At 40.9% G+C, this 18,745-nt stretch overlaps 1 long non-coding RNA gene across 2 annotated transcripts in view; it reads left to right on the plus strand.

Annotated features, from left to right (window-relative positions):
* Window positions 1–6,688, plus strand: part of LOC106015675 (uncharacterized) — a 32,574-nt gene extending 25,886 nt beyond the window's left edge. For both annotated transcript variants that reach the window (XR_002400130.3, XR_001187871.4), the window contains 2 exons: window positions 4,251–4,365; window positions 5,696–6,688. This is a non-coding gene — a long non-coding RNA (uncharacterized lncRNA). The remainder of the gene's footprint in view (window positions 1–4,250; window positions 4,366–5,695) is intronic.
* The last annotated feature ends 12,057 nt before the right edge of the window (window positions 6,689–18,745 follow it).

The raw sequence follows: 18,745 nt of genomic DNA on the forward strand, positions 1-18,745 counted from the left end.
CCGGTCCTCTTTAATATCTTCATCAATGATCTGGATGAGGGCATTGAGTGCACCCTCAGTAAATTTGCAGATGACATCAAGTTAGGCACGTGTGTCGATCTGCTCGAGGGTAGGAAGGCTCTGCAGGAGGATCTGGATAGGCTGCACCGATGGGCTGAGGTCAACTACATGAAGTTCAACAAGGCCAAGTGCCGGGTCCTGCACCTGGGGCGCAATAACCCCAAGCAGAGCTACAGGCTGGGAGATGAGTGGTTGGAGAGCTGCCAGGCAGAGAAGGACCTGGGAGTGGTGGTGGACAGTCGGCTGAATATGAGCCAGCAGTGTGCTCAGGTGGCCAAGAAGGCCAACGGCATCCTGGCTTGTATCAGAAACAGTGTGACCAGCAGGGCTAGGGAGGTGATCGTCCCCCTGTACTCGGCTCTGGTGAGGCCGCACCTCGCGTACTGTATTCAGTTTTGGGCCCCTCGCTACAAGAAGGACATCGAGGCGCTTGAGCGGGTCCAGAGAAGGGCGACGAAGCCGGTGAGGGGCCTGGAGAACAAGTCCTACGAGGAGCGGCTGAAGGAGCTGGGCTTGTTCAGCCTGGAGAAGAGGAGGCTCAGGGGCGACCTTATTGCTCTCTACAGGTACCTTAAAGGAGGCTGTAGCGAGGTGGGGGTTGGCCTGTTCTCCCACGTGACTGGTGACAGAACGAGGGGGAGTGGGCTTAAGTTGCACCAGGGGAGTTTTAGGTTAGATGTTAGGAAGAACTTCTTTACTGAAAGGGTTGTTAGACACTGGAACAGGCTGCCCAGGGAAGTGGTGGAGTCAACATCCCTGGAAGTCTTTGAAAGACGTTTAGATGTAGAGCTTAGGGATATGGTTTAGTGGGGACTGTTAGCGTTAGGTCAGAGGTTGGACTCGATGATCTTGAGGTCTCTTCCAACCTAGATGATTCTGTGATTCTGTGACTTTTCTGTCTATACTATTCTTTAAAAACAATTGGAGAATGGATGCCACTACTGGGCCAGTCTCCTACTTTGATCATGGCGAGATGTATTGCTTGAAATCATAGAATTATACCATAGACTCATAGAATGTCTTGGGTTGAAAGGGACAACAAAGATCAACTAGTTTCAACCCCCCTGCCATAAGCAGGGATGCCACCTGCTAGATCAGGGTGCTCAGGACCTCATCTAACCTGGTCTTGAACACCTTCAGCGATGGGGAATCCACAACCACTCTGGGCAAGTGGTTCTGGTACCTCACCACCCTCTGAGTGAATAACTTCCTCCTAACTTCTACATCTCCTCTCTTTTAGTTTAAAACCATTCCCCCTTCTTGTTCTGTCGTTATCCAATTGAGCAAAGAGTCACTCTCCATCTGTTTTATAAGACCCCATCAAGTACTGAAAGGTTGCAATGAGGTCACCCCAGAGACTTCTCTTCTGTAGGCTGAACAGACCCAGCTCTCTCAGCCTGTCTTCACAGAAGAGGAGTTCCAGCATTCTGATCATCTTTGTGGCCCTCCTCTGAACCCGCTCTAACAGGTCCACATCATTCTTGTGCTGGGAGCTCCAGACCTGGATGTAGCACTCCAAGTGGGGCCTCACAAGGGCAGAGCAGAGGGGCACAATCCCCTCCCTCATCCTGCTGGCCACTGCTCTGTTGATGCAGCCCAGGGTGCAGCTGGCCTTCTGGGTTGCAAGTGCACGCTGCTGGCTCATGTTGAGCTTTTCATCCACCAGAACCCCCTAGTTCTTCTCTGCAGGGCTGTTCTCAGTGAGTTCTTCTCCCGGTTTGTACTCATGTCTGGGATTGCCCTGGTCCAGGAGCAGCACCTTGCACTTGGACTTGTTGAACCTTATGTGGTTCACATGGGCATACTTCTCCATCCTGCCCAGGTCGCTTTGGATGGCATCCCTTCCTTCTACCATATCAATTGCACCACTCATCTTGTTGTCATCTGCAAATCTGCTGAGGATTCACTCGATCCCACTGTACACTGTTTTTGATAAAGATATTAAACAGTACCAGTCCCAGGACAGACCCCTGAGGTACACCACTCATTGCCTGTCTCCACTTGGACATAGAGCCCTTGACCACCACTCTCTGGGTAAAACCTTCAAGCCAATTCCTTATCCACTGTATGGTCCACCCATCAAATCCCTATCTCTCCAGTTTGGACACTTTGTCTCTTCCTGACCCAGTGGTGAGTGTTCACTCATTATTCAGTTCTGATTAAATCTCTATTATTAAGCATTCTGAACTTGCTCAAGAGATCTCTAAAACAAGACTTGGATGTCTTTATAAAACAAATGTTGCAACTGAAGCAGAAATTATGAGGTTGATGCAGAAATCGGTGGATGACATTTATGTTTGCTTCTACGTGGGAGGTCGGATGTTCATAATTCTTTGATGTCTGAATTTCTCTTTTCTTAGGGGACACAGTACTCCTCCCATGTGATTAAAGATTATACTCTAATTCTACTCAGCAATATTCGTTGGTATGCTTATATGAATAACTATGTCAGTTTAGCTTGTTTGCCACAGTATGTGCAGATGTGCTTTTGTGTGTATGCAGTCTCTTTTCAGAGGAAAACAAGAAGAACAATACTTAAAGGGAAGTAGAAAAGCTCAGCAAACTCCTTTCAGATTTTTATTTCAAAAGGAAACTGTTTTCACTTCTTTCTCAATACCCACCAGAGAACACCCTTATTTTGCCCCAGAGTGCTCTGCTGTTAAAGTACATGGGATAGCTGAAATGCATCCTGTGCTTGAGAAGCCCATTGGCAACCCAGAAAGTCCAGCCATGGTGGTCCAGGCTTCAAAATCACTGATACCTGAACTTGTTTTTTACACTGACATCAGCAGTAGCTTGTTGATGTTACTAGTGAAAGATGTTTTGTCTTTACCTTTTACTTAATGGAGCTGAAGTGGAATCTCACTTATTGGAGTCTATTAATGCTGATTAGACATGTAATCACTCATTTTTCTGCCTGCCTGTTGTATCTGTCAATATATACCTTTGTGCCACAGCAAAAAGCTATGACCTTGTTTGCTAGCAGCATAGCTGTTATTGCAAAGGACATTATGTTTATTGTATGTCTATTGCTTTTGCACATGTGATTGTGTTTTAGCGTTCCTAAGATCTTTTTCACATAGCTTTTAAATGACATTTTAATAGAGTAAAAAATGTGTAGCTAAGATTTCATATCTGCTTAGTCTCAGGCATGGTTAATATGACAGCTTAATGTTATGTTTTTATGCACTGTCTGCAGATTTTCTGCTCTCCTGTGGAATGTGATTCTGAGAATTCATGTATGATTTACTCAGTACAAATGATATAAATTTTATTATAATTAATTTTGGTTCCACATGCCACTTTTGTGTTCTAGTATTCCAAATTTTGTTAATGGAAAATAGCCATATGTCTCAAGAAATAAATGAAGCAATTACCAAAGAAAACTACATAGATACCTTGAAAGCTACTAGAACTAAACATTTTTTTTTTCTTTTCCTTTCTTGTAGAAAACAGATGTGGTAAAAAGAATCAGCCTAACATTTACCTTTTTGAGGCGGCACCAGGAATGGATTTAGCACATAATTGTTTTTTGCTTTATCTGTAATCTTTTCTTCTTTCAGCCCTTCTGGTTTTGCCTAGGCAAATCTTTTTCAAGTGAAAAATGCATCAATACTATGTGTTGTGATTAAAACCCAGATTTGAACAAAAATACATGTTTTTTTTTTTTTTTTCTTTTTTTTCTTTTTTTTTTTTTCCAGTGAGGTTGACTCCTTTTGGAGAACAGTATTCACTTGATTTTCGCAAAATCTAATAGAAGCCAAAAAAGTCCTGATTTTTTTTGTTTATTGATTTATTGTGCTGTCTGTGCATGCATGTTGTTTGTTCAGCAGTTGTTTCACTACCTAGTGAAAATCACTTAGTGACTTCAGTGAGTTACAATCTCCATGAAATGTCTCCTATATTCTGAAAATCCTTCCTCTGAAAAGTACAGTCAGCTTATGTGGAACACAATTCTGTGTCCTAGTGTATTTGGTTCTAATCACACCATTTAATCACTGAGATTTATATTGTCTCCTAAACCCAAAACTAAGAAAAAAAAAAACAAAAAACAAAAAACAAAAACCAACAAAACATTGTTTCCTGCCTTGAAAAGACTGTGGAATTACAAAGATAGTATGAAATTGGCAACAGGCATTTGGATTCCTCACTCAGACTTCGTGTAATCCCTTTTTTCTTTTAAATTTCAGATTGCTGGAGAGTGGAGATTGGAATGCACTTTGTGATGTGATTTCTGCAAGTAACTATTGGAGAAGCAGCCCATCAGCTCATATCAGATGACTTTGTGGATCATCATCAGACATGGTAAGTCTAAAGCAAAACTCAGAGATGACAGAATCTCATGAACATTCCATTCCGTATTTTATTCCTGAGACCTGGAACCCACCATGAATCCTCCTTGCTACCTCTTCCAAAGCTTACAGAAAGACAGCCAAACAGTGATAGATTAGGAGAGTGATTAAGAGTCAGATCAAAACTTGCCTTTGCTCTAGTGCTAATTATGTCCCTAAGACACTGAAATGTAGGCAAGGTCTCTGCAAGTTATTCCATTAATAGTCTTATTCTGTAGTGCTGTAGAATCTTTTCTCTTAGAAATGAAGTGTAAAGTCAGCAATGAATATTTATTGGCTGGTTATCTGTTGAGTTAAAAGTCTAGTGTCAACAGTCAGCATGTTATTGCCATGATGACTTTTTCAGAGGAGCACTGATGAGATCATCTTTTCCCTACACATTCTTATTGTTTCTCCCTTTGCAGTCATCTTGTTAAACAATGCAAATTATAACACTACTAGTGCAGTCCCCAGCCTAATTTGTTGCCATGTCTGAAATGTGTAATACCTTGAAGACCAGGAGAAAACATGTGTAATAAGTGTAAATAAGTGACAGTGTTCTCTTTGTTTCATGAGCAATTTCACAACACAACTGCTAGTTTAACCCCTTTGTAATTCCTAATAGAAAGATACAGTGCTTGGATTATTTAGTAAATTAAAACCATATCTCAGGTTGGTGTGATCCTGTTCTTGCAACTAACTCACTCTAAAATTCTCCCACGACAGCAGGATGTAGAATCACAGAATCATAGAATCATTAAGGTTGAAAAGCCCTCCAAGGTCATCTGGTCCAACCATCCCCCTACCACCAATGTCACCCACTATACCATGTCCCTAAGTACCATGTCTAACCTTGCCTTAAACACCGCCAGGGATGGTGACTCCACATCTTGTTGTTAAGTAAAAATCAAATCTTTCAATTTGGTAAATTAGTTTCAAGAGATCTGATTTGTAGAGAAAATCTTGAAAATGCAATCTCGCTATAAACATCAGGGGTTAAGAGTTTCTAATTCTAGAACTCAAATGTCCCTAATTCTACAGAACAAGCAAATGGCCTGCAATTTATTTCTGCTTTCTTCCTTTCTAAAATTAATTTTGTATTTCTGAGAGACCAATGATGTGACGAGGTCTGTTTATTTATCAATTATATATTTTCTGGAGCATCTTGTTGTTTGTTCTGATGTTGGTCCTTTCCAGGGAAGCTCTTTATTAGTCAGTAATTAACCTGATGCACAGGTATGATCACAAAGAACTGTACAACAGAATACTCCTGTCATCGCTAATCTAATCTAATACTCCTGTAGTCTTGTTTTTTTTTGTGTCCAGGCACCAGTAACCGGAGACACTGGGATCTGGGGTCAGCTGCTGGGCAGCCTGCCTGAACCCATGTGCTGGAGGGATCCATCTTGTACATAACCATTTATAATTCCCAGGAGAGGACCTCCCTCATGCCCAGCCAGAGAGGAGAGAGGAGAGCAGGAAGAGATTGTTGGTGCTGCATAGATGCGAGTGCTCTCGGTGTCTATCATCTGTGTAGTCTATCATGTATCTGTGTATATATATTTATGTGCCATATATGGTTGTGCTGTGTGTGCATGTACTCCCTGGAAATGTATTTTCAGCATTGTTACAGGTTGGACCTGGGGTCATGAAGCTATAGAAACCTTGCCTGTCTTGGTCATTAAATATTTTAACAGTACACTGATAGAATGTTTGTAAAGTTACGCTCTTACAGCCAAATCAAAAAGAGGTAATCATGACTCAGATTGCCAACGTCCCATTTCCTAGTACCAGTGTTCCAGTTTCCTGGATTATTACCTGCTTAAAGAAGGATGTGAAAGTTCCTTTTCTGATGGATATTTTGACCTTTTCAAAAAAGAGGAGCACCAATTGTTTACTGAGCTTTGTTAATCAGAAAGGGCATAGTTTCAATCCAAGTCCTGGATCAACATTGCTATAGGTTTTCTAGGAAGTTGTTAAAGGATGAATGTACTGTACAGTGGGAATGTAAGTTGTTATTGTCTGCTGAAACAGACAGGGGATGTGTTCTTAAAAAGGCTTTCCAGATATGTGGTATATTCAGAGATGTTTTGGTGCTTTGTTCTTTTGCAAATTATGAGCACTCAGGGTTGGGAAAATAATGTACTGCAATGGATAGTTCCTTGGGGCAGGATTTGGCAGCTTAAGTGGAGGCTGATAGGCAGAATCTCTTAGTTTGTAAAACAACCTCAGCATAAGCTTGGAACAATTTTTTATGTATCATCCTGTCAGTAAAGCCTTTGTTTTTTTGCCATCAACACCCTTGTCTCAACTAGCCTTTGTTACCTGCCATCTGTTTGGATCCAGAGTCCTGGCTTAGACTCATCATTACTTTGAATATGCAGATGCTGCCTGTTTAACAAAGATGCTGCTCAGTAATATAAAATATATATACTACTCTTGTCACATAAAATATTGGCTCAGGAATGTATAGCACAGCAAAATATTCACCAAGGTTCTCCCCTTTTTCAGTCATGTTTGGGTCTTTAGATAATCTCACCTTCTCTGAGAAGACAGTATTGGTTGATAGGTGGCTGAATATGAGCCAGCAGTGTGCTCAGGTGGCCAAGAAGGCCAACAGCATCCTGGCTTGTGTAAGAAGCAGTGTGGCCAGCAGGTCCAGGGAAGTGATTGTCCCCCTGTACTCGGCTCTGGTGAGGCCGCACCTCGAGTACTGTGTTCAGTTTTGGGCTCTTCACTACAAGAAGGACATGGAGGTGCTTGAGCGAGTCCAGAGAAGGGCAACAAAGCTGGTGAGGGGCCTGGAGAACAAGTCTTATGAGGAGTGGCTGAGGGAGCTGAGGTTGTTCAGCCTGGAGAAAAGGAGGCTCAGGGGTGACCTTATCACTCTCTATAAGCACATTAAAGGAGGCTGTAGTGAGGTGGGAGTTGGTCTATTCTCACATCTGCCTGGTTACAGGATGAGGGGGAATGGGCTAAAGTTGCACCAGGTGTGTTTTAGGTTGGATATTAGGAAGAACTTTACTGAGAGGGTTGTGAGGCATTGGAATGGGCTGCCCAGGGAAGTGGTGGAGTCACCATCCCTGGAGGTCTTTAAAAGACCTTTAGATGTTGAACTTAGTGATGTGGTTTAGTGGAGGACTGTTAGTGTTAGGTCAGAGGTTGGACTCGATGACCTTGAGGTCTCTTCCAACCTAGACAATTCTGTGATTCTGTGCTAGTCCAGTTATATTTTCGGGGGATTAGAACGAAATTGTTTGTCAGTCTCCAGAGTTCACAGCTATGTGCAGTGCTCAACACTGACAATGTCATACTCTAGTCAATTTGAGAACGATGGAGGATTAGAAGGAGTTTCTGCCACTCTAATAATACAATATTATGTATTCTGAGACAGTTCATTGGAACTAAAATCAAAGAAAAGGGTGAAAAGTGCTCAGTTTTGGTAAGTGTCAGCTGATGTTTCTAAAGCTTTTTTGTATATCAGGTTATGCCGTTACCCTTGAGAGGCCTTTCTACTTTACCATCCTGGATTTACAGGAAAAAATTGCCATCAGTTTTGGAATAAATCAACCAAAATTAAAGAGCTAAGTTAACCTGTTTTCCAACTTTTTTTTTTTTCTTTTTTCTTTTTTTTTTAGTTGTTTTTTGTTTTTTTCCTTTTTTCTTATAAGTCTCTTATTGCACACAGGCCTTTTAGGCTAACACATATGTTGCATGACTTGCATATTTTCAGGAAGAGAGGTGATAGGATCAATAAAGTGGAGACATTCTTGCAACTGTTTTAGAAACAAAAAATAAATGCCTGTGCATGAACCCACCCTTTACTATAAGCAGAGGTCAATAAAGCATTTTCCTTTTTTCACTAGGAAAGCTAGAAATACTTACCTATTTAAGGAGCACGGGATATTTTCTCCTCCGGCTGTTTGAGACAGGAGGGTTGTTTTCCCATAACTTCCCTAGGATTTGCCTTAAGGCAAATAATGATTACTCATTGCAAAAAGTCTTAAATAAAGCCTGACAACATGTCTTCAGAAGTCAGTATTTAATAGTGAAGCTGGAGGCCCTGTGTGAAAAACAGAAGTACTAGAATTAAAAGCATCTAACAACAAACACTGCTATTTTAAAAATAAAATAATAATTAAAAAAAAAACACTGTCTTTTCTTATCTACTTAAAAATATTTTCTATTTTCAGCGCAATTTCAGGTGGATGCATGAGGCTGTGTTAGACTTGAGAATCAAAGATAATGATATGTATTGAAAAATCAACCTATTTTTAAACTTACAGCTGTGGTCCATGTGCTTTCATAGAATCATTCAGGATGGAAAAGATCTCTAAGATTATCTTCAGCAACCTTTAACATAGTACTAATGTCCACCATGAAACCGTGCTACTAAGTTCTATTTCTACATGTTTCTTGAAGACCTCCAGGGGTGGTGACTCAACCACTTCCCCGGGCAGCTTATTCCAATGACACACAACACTTTCAATAAAGAAATTTCTCCTAATGTCCACCCTAAACCTTCCATGGAGCAACTTGAGGCCATTCTTGGATGTCTTGAATAATTCCACAGACCCATGGAGCTCTGGAAAACAATGGACTTATGCAAGGTGGTTCAGAGTTTAGAGAACCATTTTTTACTTTTCCTGTGTGAGGAAACAAGGGAATTATATGGTGCTTCTACAGGACTTTGAAGTTCAAATCTCGGTTTTCAGCAAATGTGTGAAAGGAAAGTGAGTATTCATCAGTAGGTATGTACATGTATATCACTGCTAACTCCAGGTTCTTTCTCTATGATTTGCATATCATCATAGTAACAGTACAGCTCTTGTTTGTCTTGTGGTAATGTTTTATTTTCTTGTAACAAGTCTGAAATTTTGGGTTATCACGAATTAATGAATGGGCCACTGGTGCATGCCAGCACTTGAAGCAAAAAAATGTGTTTCAGCAGTATTTTCTGTTATCCTAATTTTACTGGCTTTTATAACCAGACAGTACTTTTGTTATGTCTGTCATTCCAGGAAAATTCAATTGACTAGGAGAGGGTGCATGAAAGAAGAATTTTGCAAATGAAAATTTTCAGATACAATCCATTAAGATACAATCCATTAAGAAACAGAAGGCTTAAACTAATAACTCAATTAGCTGAGGTGCTGAACTCTCATATAACATTTTCCTTCTGCAAGAAAAAAATGTCTGGTCAAACTGTAATTACATATGAAAGGCCACTCAGAAAATGAATATATATGAGCATAAATAAATGATCCAGCTAAAGCAATGTGTAGAACTTACTATTAAATAAAGGGAGAAGAAGAGGTGCTCATACATGCAGCTTCCTTTTAAAAAGATGGGAATTTAGACCACAGTCAGATAGAATATGCTGTTGATTTTTGATATAATTCTTTAATATAAATAATAGTAATGTTAAACAAATCTTTGCCTTGTCAGAATGACCATTACAAGAATTCTAAACATTCAAGATGTTAGGAGAATTACTTTCCAGCTTTTACGCTATGGAATGTCTTTGCTCAAAACATGAGCAGTTGGAAAATAGGAAGAAAAATAAATGTTATGTCCTTTACTCCAAAAATGTCAGTCAAGGTATTTATTTTCCTAGGTGAGCAACAGTACAAATAGTGCATTAATCACAACACAGAAAATAGCTGAATTACACTCCATAGTCAATATTTTGTAAAGAACAATTCTTGATAGAAAATATTTGGGAGTTACAAGATAGCTAATTAAATTAGATCAATATAATGTATTTTCCATATACACTGTAAAAAAAGAATAATGATCAAAGCATTTGCTAATGCATATTTTAAAATATTTCTTTCAAAAATAAAACTACTTAGTTTAAATCCTGCCAGAATTTTAGCTTTGGCTTGTGTAGTTCAGGTTTCATTGAATGCTAAAAGATATGTTTTGTATCTGAACAGAAAACAGAAAACTAAAGCCACTAGACAGAGGAAAACCAGGCTCCTGGGAACCAGCAGCTGAGCAGGCTTATGCTGGCGGGTGGAGCTGCTGTCCCTGCACACTGCTGGCGGGTGGAGCTGCTGTCCCTGCACACAGCTCGTGGGCAACATCCGGTACTAGTGATCTGCCTTGTGTGGGTGTCTTTGACTGATCTGAGCACTGCTGTGCACTAACACAATTGAACAGTTACCATTACACATCAAGTTAAGGAGATGGATTTTACTTTGTGCTCTGCTGCAATGTGAAAAAGGAGGAAAAACATGAACAAAGGTGTGGCCTCTGAAGAACTTCTTTACCAAAAGGGTTGTTAGGCATTGGAATGGGCTGCCCAGGGAAGTGGTTGAGTCAACATCCCTGGAGGTCTTCAAACGACATTTAGATGTACAGCTTAGTGATATGGTTTAGTGGAGGACTTCTTAGTGTTAGGTCAAAGGTTGGACTTGGTGATCTTGGAGGTCTCTTCCAACCTAGACGATTCTGTGATTCTGTGAAGAAAGAAAACCCAGAAGGAAATTCACTTCACAGAGAAGAAACTGAAGGAATCATAGCACTTCAAAAGATGTCAGGGAAAAAGATTTACAAGTGACACACAATCAAGAGTGGGTTAAGAGCATCATGAAGCAAGTTCAAAGACGGTAAAAGAATGGAGCTTGATCAAGGCTAAGAACTGAAGGTAGCCTAGTATAGTTTTCTTTTTTCCTTTTGGACTCTCCAACAAAATATGACAATGCAGGAAATGCTAAGAAAGCATTTTCCTAGCTGTCTTTTACTGAAAAAGGCTCCCTGTTATTGCCATGCATTCCTGGGAGGGAAGAGGATCTGCTGCCACTCTGAGTCAATCCCCAGTTTTTCCAGTTTGCTTCTTCAAATTGAACCTTGTGTTGTACATTCTTGGCTCTAGATAGCCCTGTGAACAACATATGCAGAAATTTAAAGCTCTTTAGGAAATAATCCTTTAACCATGCAATCATATGCTTAATTATCTAAGCCCTTCTCCATCTCTCCATCTTTAATTTCTAGCATATTTTGTAGGCTCTGCACTTAAAACAGAAAAACAACAACAACAAAGTCTTAAACTCAGCATATATATATACTTTTGTTTTCCTTTTCCATCCCTGGAACTTCATTATTATGTGACAAACTGAATCCATATGACTTTAAGTCCAGTTGCAGAAGGATGCAGTGCATCAATTCAGAGCTGTTTTTCAAGTGTCACAGAGTAGTTGGGTTTCCACTTGGTGGAACCGGAGAGTGCCAGTTTAAGTCAGATTGATGAATTATGTAAAACCTGGTTTCCTTATGTATTATTAATCACCCCAAACAAAGGAAGACATTTTAATTAATTTGTGATGATTTTTACCTGTTATCTCCAGTGTTACTTATTCAAATTAAATCCTCCTATTCTGAAGACCTGCATCTTGTTAAAAATGCAGTGAAACTTTATTAATGGTGTTTGTAGAAAGATTTAGAAATTTATACAGAAGTCTGTAGTAATGTATAGATGTACACATGTAGTAAAATACAGAATTTAGGGTGATATTTCTGAAACATCATCAAGGGAATCTATAAACACAGTATTTTAAAGGAGGACTAATTTAGTTGCCTGAAAGTTTCACAGAATGAGTGTAAGCATACATGATATGCAATTGATTTTGGTGATGTTCAATTCATTAAAATATACACATACATACACAAATATAAGTATGTTAATATAAATAAATCAATATGTAATGTATGTTTTCCCTTGTGCTTTGTTGTGATGTGAAAAAGGAAAAATATGAACAGACATTATATACGTAAAATATATACATTTACATACAATATATTAGATAGATAGGTGTATACTGAGGGGAGCTGATGAGACAATGTAAATCCTGTGATTAATTTAACAATCTTCTACAGTTATATTACAGACCACTTTTCAAATGGAAATCTGTGCTTCACTTTGAAATGTTGCTTTATTTCACTTAATATTAACTACATATATATATTGACAACCATATATGAAAAGTATTTCCATTGGGGGTCATTCATCATATGAACAAAAGTTAAAATACCTATGTTACCCAAATATCCCTTACTGTGGCAAAGCCTTATAGTGGGATTTAATTTCAGTGTGAACGGCAGAACACAATAGGTAGGCTAATATTCTCTCCTAGCCAGAGGCACAAATTGAGTTCCTGAGGCCACTTTAATGTTGAGATTAAGTTTCTTTTTTAATGCTATTCTCTCTTTTTCCTTTTCTCACTGAATACATGATTAAACATAGTCTGATATGCTCATTGTCTCTTTCTGTCTTGGTAACTTGCATATGAAAACTGCACTATATAAAAGTATATAGCAATAAATTTGTCCTGAGACTTATAGAGTTGTACTGTACAGATAGGATTAGTTATCCCACTGTGTACAAATAACCAGTTATGAATATCTGGAAATTAGAATTATGTATCTACTTTGTATCAACTGAAGTTCCTAAATAAAAGATATAGTGATAAAGTGAGAAGTGAGTTAGTGTTGAAAATATGGAGATGTCTTTTCTCTCTATTCACTGACAATACTCAGGAGTAATTCCACTAATATTTTACTGACACAAAATCCATGCAAATGAGAGATGAAATCAAACTAACTGACTTCAGTGGGAAGTGTGTGTACTCACCCATCTCTGAAAGTTTGTATGCCATGGCATAATAAACCTACAATTAAACTGTTTTACTTAAGATTTTGTCCTCAGTGTATCTTATTCAGGAATGAAACATAAAGCTAGAAGCCCAAATTCCCCTCTAGATGACACCAGCAAGAATGAAGACTCTGTGAAGTCAGTAGTGTTGATACTAGTGAAGAAGCTGCCAGAGTCAAGTGAAAGGTGTAATGTTCCGTTGGGAGTTTGCTTTTGATAGCACAGAGGGCACAAGCTTGATGAATGTTATTTCCCATTGGATATGCCTTTTATCTAATGTATAGAATCATAGAATCATAGAACATCCCAACTTGGAAGGGACCCATAAGGATCATCAAGTCCAACTCCTGGCACTGCATAGGTCTACCCAAAATTTTAGACCATGTGACTAAGTGCACAGTCCAATCGCTTCTTAAATTCAGACAGGCTTGGTGCAGTGACTACTTCACTGGGGAGCCTGTTCCAATGTGCAACCACCCTGTTGGTGAAGAACTTCTTCCTGATGTCCAGCCTAAACTTCCCCTGCCTCAGCTTAACACCGTCCCCATGGGTCCTATCACTGGTATTTAAAGAGAATAGGTCACCTGCCTCTCCACTCCCCCTTGTGAGGAAGTTATAGACTGCAATGAGGTCCCTCCTCAGCCTCTTCTTTTCCAGGCTGAACAGGCCCAGTGACCTCAGCCGCTCCTCATATGTCTTCCCCTCTAGGCCCTTCACCATCTTCATTGGCCTCCTGTGGACACTCTCCAACAGTTTTACATCCTTTTTGTACTGTGGTGCCCAGAACTGCACACAGTACTTGAGGTGAGGCTGCACCAGTGCAGAGTAGAGTGGGACAATCACTTCCCTCAACTGACTAGCAATGCTGTATTTGATGCACCCCAGGATATGGTTGGTTCTCCTGGCTGCCAGGGCACACTGTGCGCTCACATTCAACTTGCTGTCAAATGTACAACATTTGAAATGTACAAAATTTCAAACATTATTAGGACAAAAAAAGGGTTTCTTTACTTACAATAAAACTGACATGAGTGCTGTTTTTCCTGGTAGGTAATTCCCTACCAAGTAATTATGATTTGTAATAAATACCAAGAAGGTTATGGACTTAGATGCAAGGTTTACTCAAAAGCTTTTCAAATTTCATAATATCCTTTGCCTGATTTATAAATATTTAAATATGTGACTGGAGCTGGAGTCTTCAGAGAGTTCCACAGCCTAAGAGAGGTTTTCAGATCATCTAATAATTGTGTTTTGTAGCATCATGCAAGCCTATGCTTACTTAAAAAAGCATATGACATTGTTCATATCTAAGACACCATCCTTTCCTTTCTGTCTTCAAATGTATGCAAATGTAGACATAATATGTTGCCTTAGGTTATGTCAGGGTGTTGGGTATGCATGATGGGATATGATTGTGTATGTTGAGTTTTGACTCAATGGGTTGTATACAAGACTCCAGTATAAATTAAACAGAACACTCCATTTTCTGTGAAGCAGGTATTGTTTTCTAAATGGGCTGCAGAAAAAGTTTTAACATGAATGTTCATATGTTTTAGAAAATGATGCACACAGTGGTATCCCTATATGTGTTAGGTTGGGAAAAACAAGTAGCAACTTCTAGCTAAACTACAAGACTTATGCATATTAAAAACCAACATTAGTTATTTCCTCACATATTCGAAGATCAGGAGGAAAATATCTATTTACTCATTCTTAAGTAAACCATCCAAAAATCCCAGTCTACACTAACTCCAACCAAGGATTTCTCTTTAAGATCATATATTAGCAATCTAGGGGCTTGGACCCCAGGAGATGTATCATTTGTTATGGGATTGTAGAAGAATGGTGCCTATCTGTCCTCTCTACATTAAAAATGCTACTTGTACATTTGAAGATAATATAGTTCTTGAGCCACTGGCATGTGGAAAAGTACTCTGGGCAAGCACACCGTATTCTTTCCCTATTACCCTAGTCTTTCTGAAAACATTGCCTAACAGCATTATCAGAGACAGGATTCTAGACTAGAAGGAACTTTGATCTGATTCAGTGTGACTCAATCTGATTAGTCACTGCTAAAGGAGAATACGGTTTTATACATTTTTGTGCATGGCTGTCATGTTTTTATTTTACTGCAATAGTTGTATGCCCACTTACTACTTTCACATAAACACTCACTAATAAAATGATGGCTTACAGAACAAAGAGCGATTTTCCTTCCAAAGCTTATTTGTGATTGTTCATATTTTCTTAGGTTTCATTCTCAAAGGTTTCCACATCATTCTTGCAGTTGACAACTGGACTTAATATTATAGTGCTCAAACAGTGCTTTCACCAGTGCTCTCCAGAGAGGCAAAGAAGTGGTCATGCCTCTTCTTGATGCCCCATTCTTTCCCTCACAGGTGCATTTTCAGCCTGTTTGTAAAGTGCTGTAGGGAGTGTTTATGATGAAGTGTCTATCTATGAAGACACTAGAGTGCTCGCTGAGTCGCTGCTCTCCCAGATGAGGTCTTGCACCCTGTTCTCTGCCATGCTGTCAAGTGGCGGAGAAAATTATTCTCCAGATACCTTGTGAAGTTGACATGCACTCAAGATGGTACATATTGCTAGATGATGAGGCGAGAAGAGATTTTCCCTAGTGAGAGTAACAAACCAATTGTTCACTGTTTTTTTTTTTTTTTTTTTTTCTCTTATGATGTATACTATGGCAACTGGGAGCCTTGGGCATATTTATCTGTTCTTTTCCCTACCATTTCCAAGACCTCAGTAGACCCTTGGATTCTGTTTATTCGTTATGAGGAAGGTAGTTAAAATGTGAAAGGGTCTGAAATGGTTTGTTATAATCAGAACCTTTGGATTTATTGTGATGAAAATCAGCTGTATTTGGATTTCATATAATTAAACAATTTCAGGCTATATGGTCTGAGTCCTGTTTCTATGAAACTATGCTTTAATTTATTAAAATTATTTAATCTCATAATGACAATAAAAAAGGAAAAAATCTTTTTTTTTTTTTTCTTTCCCCAGGATCTGCATCTTGAACTTTTTTTTTTTTTTTTTTTTTTTTATAACTTTGTATCCAAAATGTGTATCTCATCCGGTCTTTATCTCGCAGCTATGATAAAGGAAAATAGACCATGTTAATGATTTTAATTAATGACGATATCTTCTCTTCTAAATAATTTTGAGATAAAGATTACACAGCATATGCTCTTTTGATCTATCCAAAGAAACAGTGGTCTGTGTAGTTTTATGTCAAGATAATTAAAATCAGCACAGTGAGACTTTGAGAGATATTAGAGACCTAGATGCATGGTAGAAATAACTAAAGTGAAGTACACCTGTCTTAAGTACTCAGAAAAGTCAGTTTTGGAACCTTTCTGAATTCTCCAGCTGACACCTGGAGTATGGTGTCCAGTTTTGTGCACCCAGTATGAGAGAGATATTCTGACATTCTGGACAGAGTCCAGTGAAGGGCCTCTAGTAAGCTGAAGGGACTGGGACCACCCCTACAAGGAAAATCCAAGGAAGCTGAGACTCTTCAAGCTGGAGAAAAGGCTCAGGGGCACCAAATCTGGTGACCTGTGATGGAGACAGAGTGTTGGTGAACGGGGGAAGAACAACGTATGGGAAGAACTGCCTGGACTTGTGCAAAACATTTGACACTGTCCCTCATGATTGTCACACTTGCTGAGGCCATCAGCTCTGGGGCAGACGCATTCTGCAGTGGAGTGGGGGATTGGGACAGGCAGGGCTTTTTTTCCGGCATCAAGGCAGCTGAGGGAGCCGCCAGGACCTGGCAGCCCTCTCAGAGGCTGACAAGGTGTAGGTGCAGCCAGCAGTGCCCCCTCTACCCTGACATTGAAAAGCAGCTCCTAGGGAGCATGAGCGACCAGGAGTGCAGCAAACGTGACGGGCAAACAGGGCATGGCTTATCTGAAGGGCAGGGCGCAGCAGTTTGCGCAGGCAGGGCGTGCAGGGAGGGCAGAGCGATCCCCCCGCCCATAAGAACAAATCCTCTAATGGCTGTCTTCCACTAGCTAGGCTGCAATGGTCTACACTAGCAGAGAGCTCTCTCTAGGAAATCTGTATCCACCCAGACTGACTGCCCGCTCAAAAATGTGGCAGTTCAGGTCTCTCAATGCAGGGAGTGCCTGAAATTATTGCTGTCCTCTGAGGGTGGCAGAGGCACCGTGTGTGTGAGATGTGAGCAGGTGGATGGCCTGGTCAGCCTGGTGGCAGAGCTCAAGGAGGAAGTGGAGAGGTTGAGGGCAATCAGGAAGTGTGAGGGGGAGATAGACTGGTGGAGCAACTCCCTGCCAGGCCTGAGGTGAGACACCCCAAATGGGGGTGGACCCCCTCCCCTGTTGCTGTCAGGTAGAGGGAGGGGTCCTAGGAGTTGAGGAGGAATGGAGACAGGTCCCTGCTTGACATTGCAGGTGATGCCTCCCCCCTACCAGCCCCACCTTCCCAAGTGCCCTTATGCAACAGGTTTGAGGCCCTGGAGCTTGAGAGACTGGTGGGTGGTGAGGATGAGGTAGAAAGTCTACCCAGGAGGATGCCTAGGGCGAGGAAGTTGACTCCATGCCTCAGAACTGCCTCCACCAAGACAGAAGGAAGGGTGATTGTTGTAGGTGACTCCCTTCTCAGGGGAACAGAGGGCCCTATTTGTTGGCCTGACCCTACCCGTAGGGAAGTCTGCTGACTCCCTGGGGCCAGGGTCAGGGGCTTTGCCAGAAAACTTCCCAACCTGGTTTACCCCTCTGACTATTATCCTCTTTTGATAGTCCAGGCTGGCAGTGATGACATTGAAGAGAGAAGCCTGAAGGCTATCAAATGGGACTTTAGGGGCAGGGACGGTTAGTGGATGGAGCAGGAGTACAGGTGATGATTTCATCCATCACTAAAGTGGCAGGAAAGGGTACAGGGAGGACACGGAAAGCCCACCTGATAAACACGTGGCTCAGAGGCTGGTGCCAACACAGAAATATTTTTTTTTTATTTTTTTTTGACAATGGGGCACTTTACTCAGCACCTGGCCTGATGGTTGCAGATGGGTCCCACCTATCTCTAAGGGGAAAACGGATCCTAGGCCAGGAGCTGGCAGGGTTCATTGAAAGGGCTTTAAACTAGATAAGAAGGGGGACGGGGCTGAAACAAGGCTTGTTGGAACTATGCCAGGGGGAACAATGGCAAGGCCAGAGGAGAAGGCAATGGCCCAACTGAAGTGTATCTACACTAATGCACGCAGCATGGGTAACAAACAGGAGGAGCTGGAAGCCATCGTGCAGCACGCAGGCAATCAGGCCCAGTCAACATGGGTTTATGAAAGGCAGGTCCTGCTTGACGAACCTGATCTCCTTCTGTGACGAAGTGACACGCTGGGTGGACAAGGGAAAGGCTGTGGATGTTGTCTACCTTGACTTCAGTAAGGCTTTTGACACCGTTCCCCACAGCATTCTCCTCAAGAAACTGGTTGCTCGTGGCTTGAACTGGCATATGCTTTGTTGGGTTAGAAACTGACTGGATAGCTGGGCCCAAAGAGTTGTGGTAAATGGAGTCAAATCCAGCTGGAGGCCAGTCACTAGTGGCATCCCTTAGGGCTCAGTACCGGGGCCAGTCCTCTTTAATATCTTTATCAATGATCGGGATGAGGGGATCAAGTGCACCCTCAGTAAGTTCGCAGATGACACCAAGTTAG

Source organism: Anas platyrhynchos, chromosome Z, assembly GCF_047663525.1.
Source record: "Anas platyrhynchos isolate ZD024472 breed Pekin duck chromosome Z, IASCAAS_PekinDuck_T2T, whole genome shotgun sequence".
Lineage (NCBI taxonomy): Eukaryota > Metazoa > Chordata > Aves > Anseriformes > Anatidae > Anas > Anas platyrhynchos.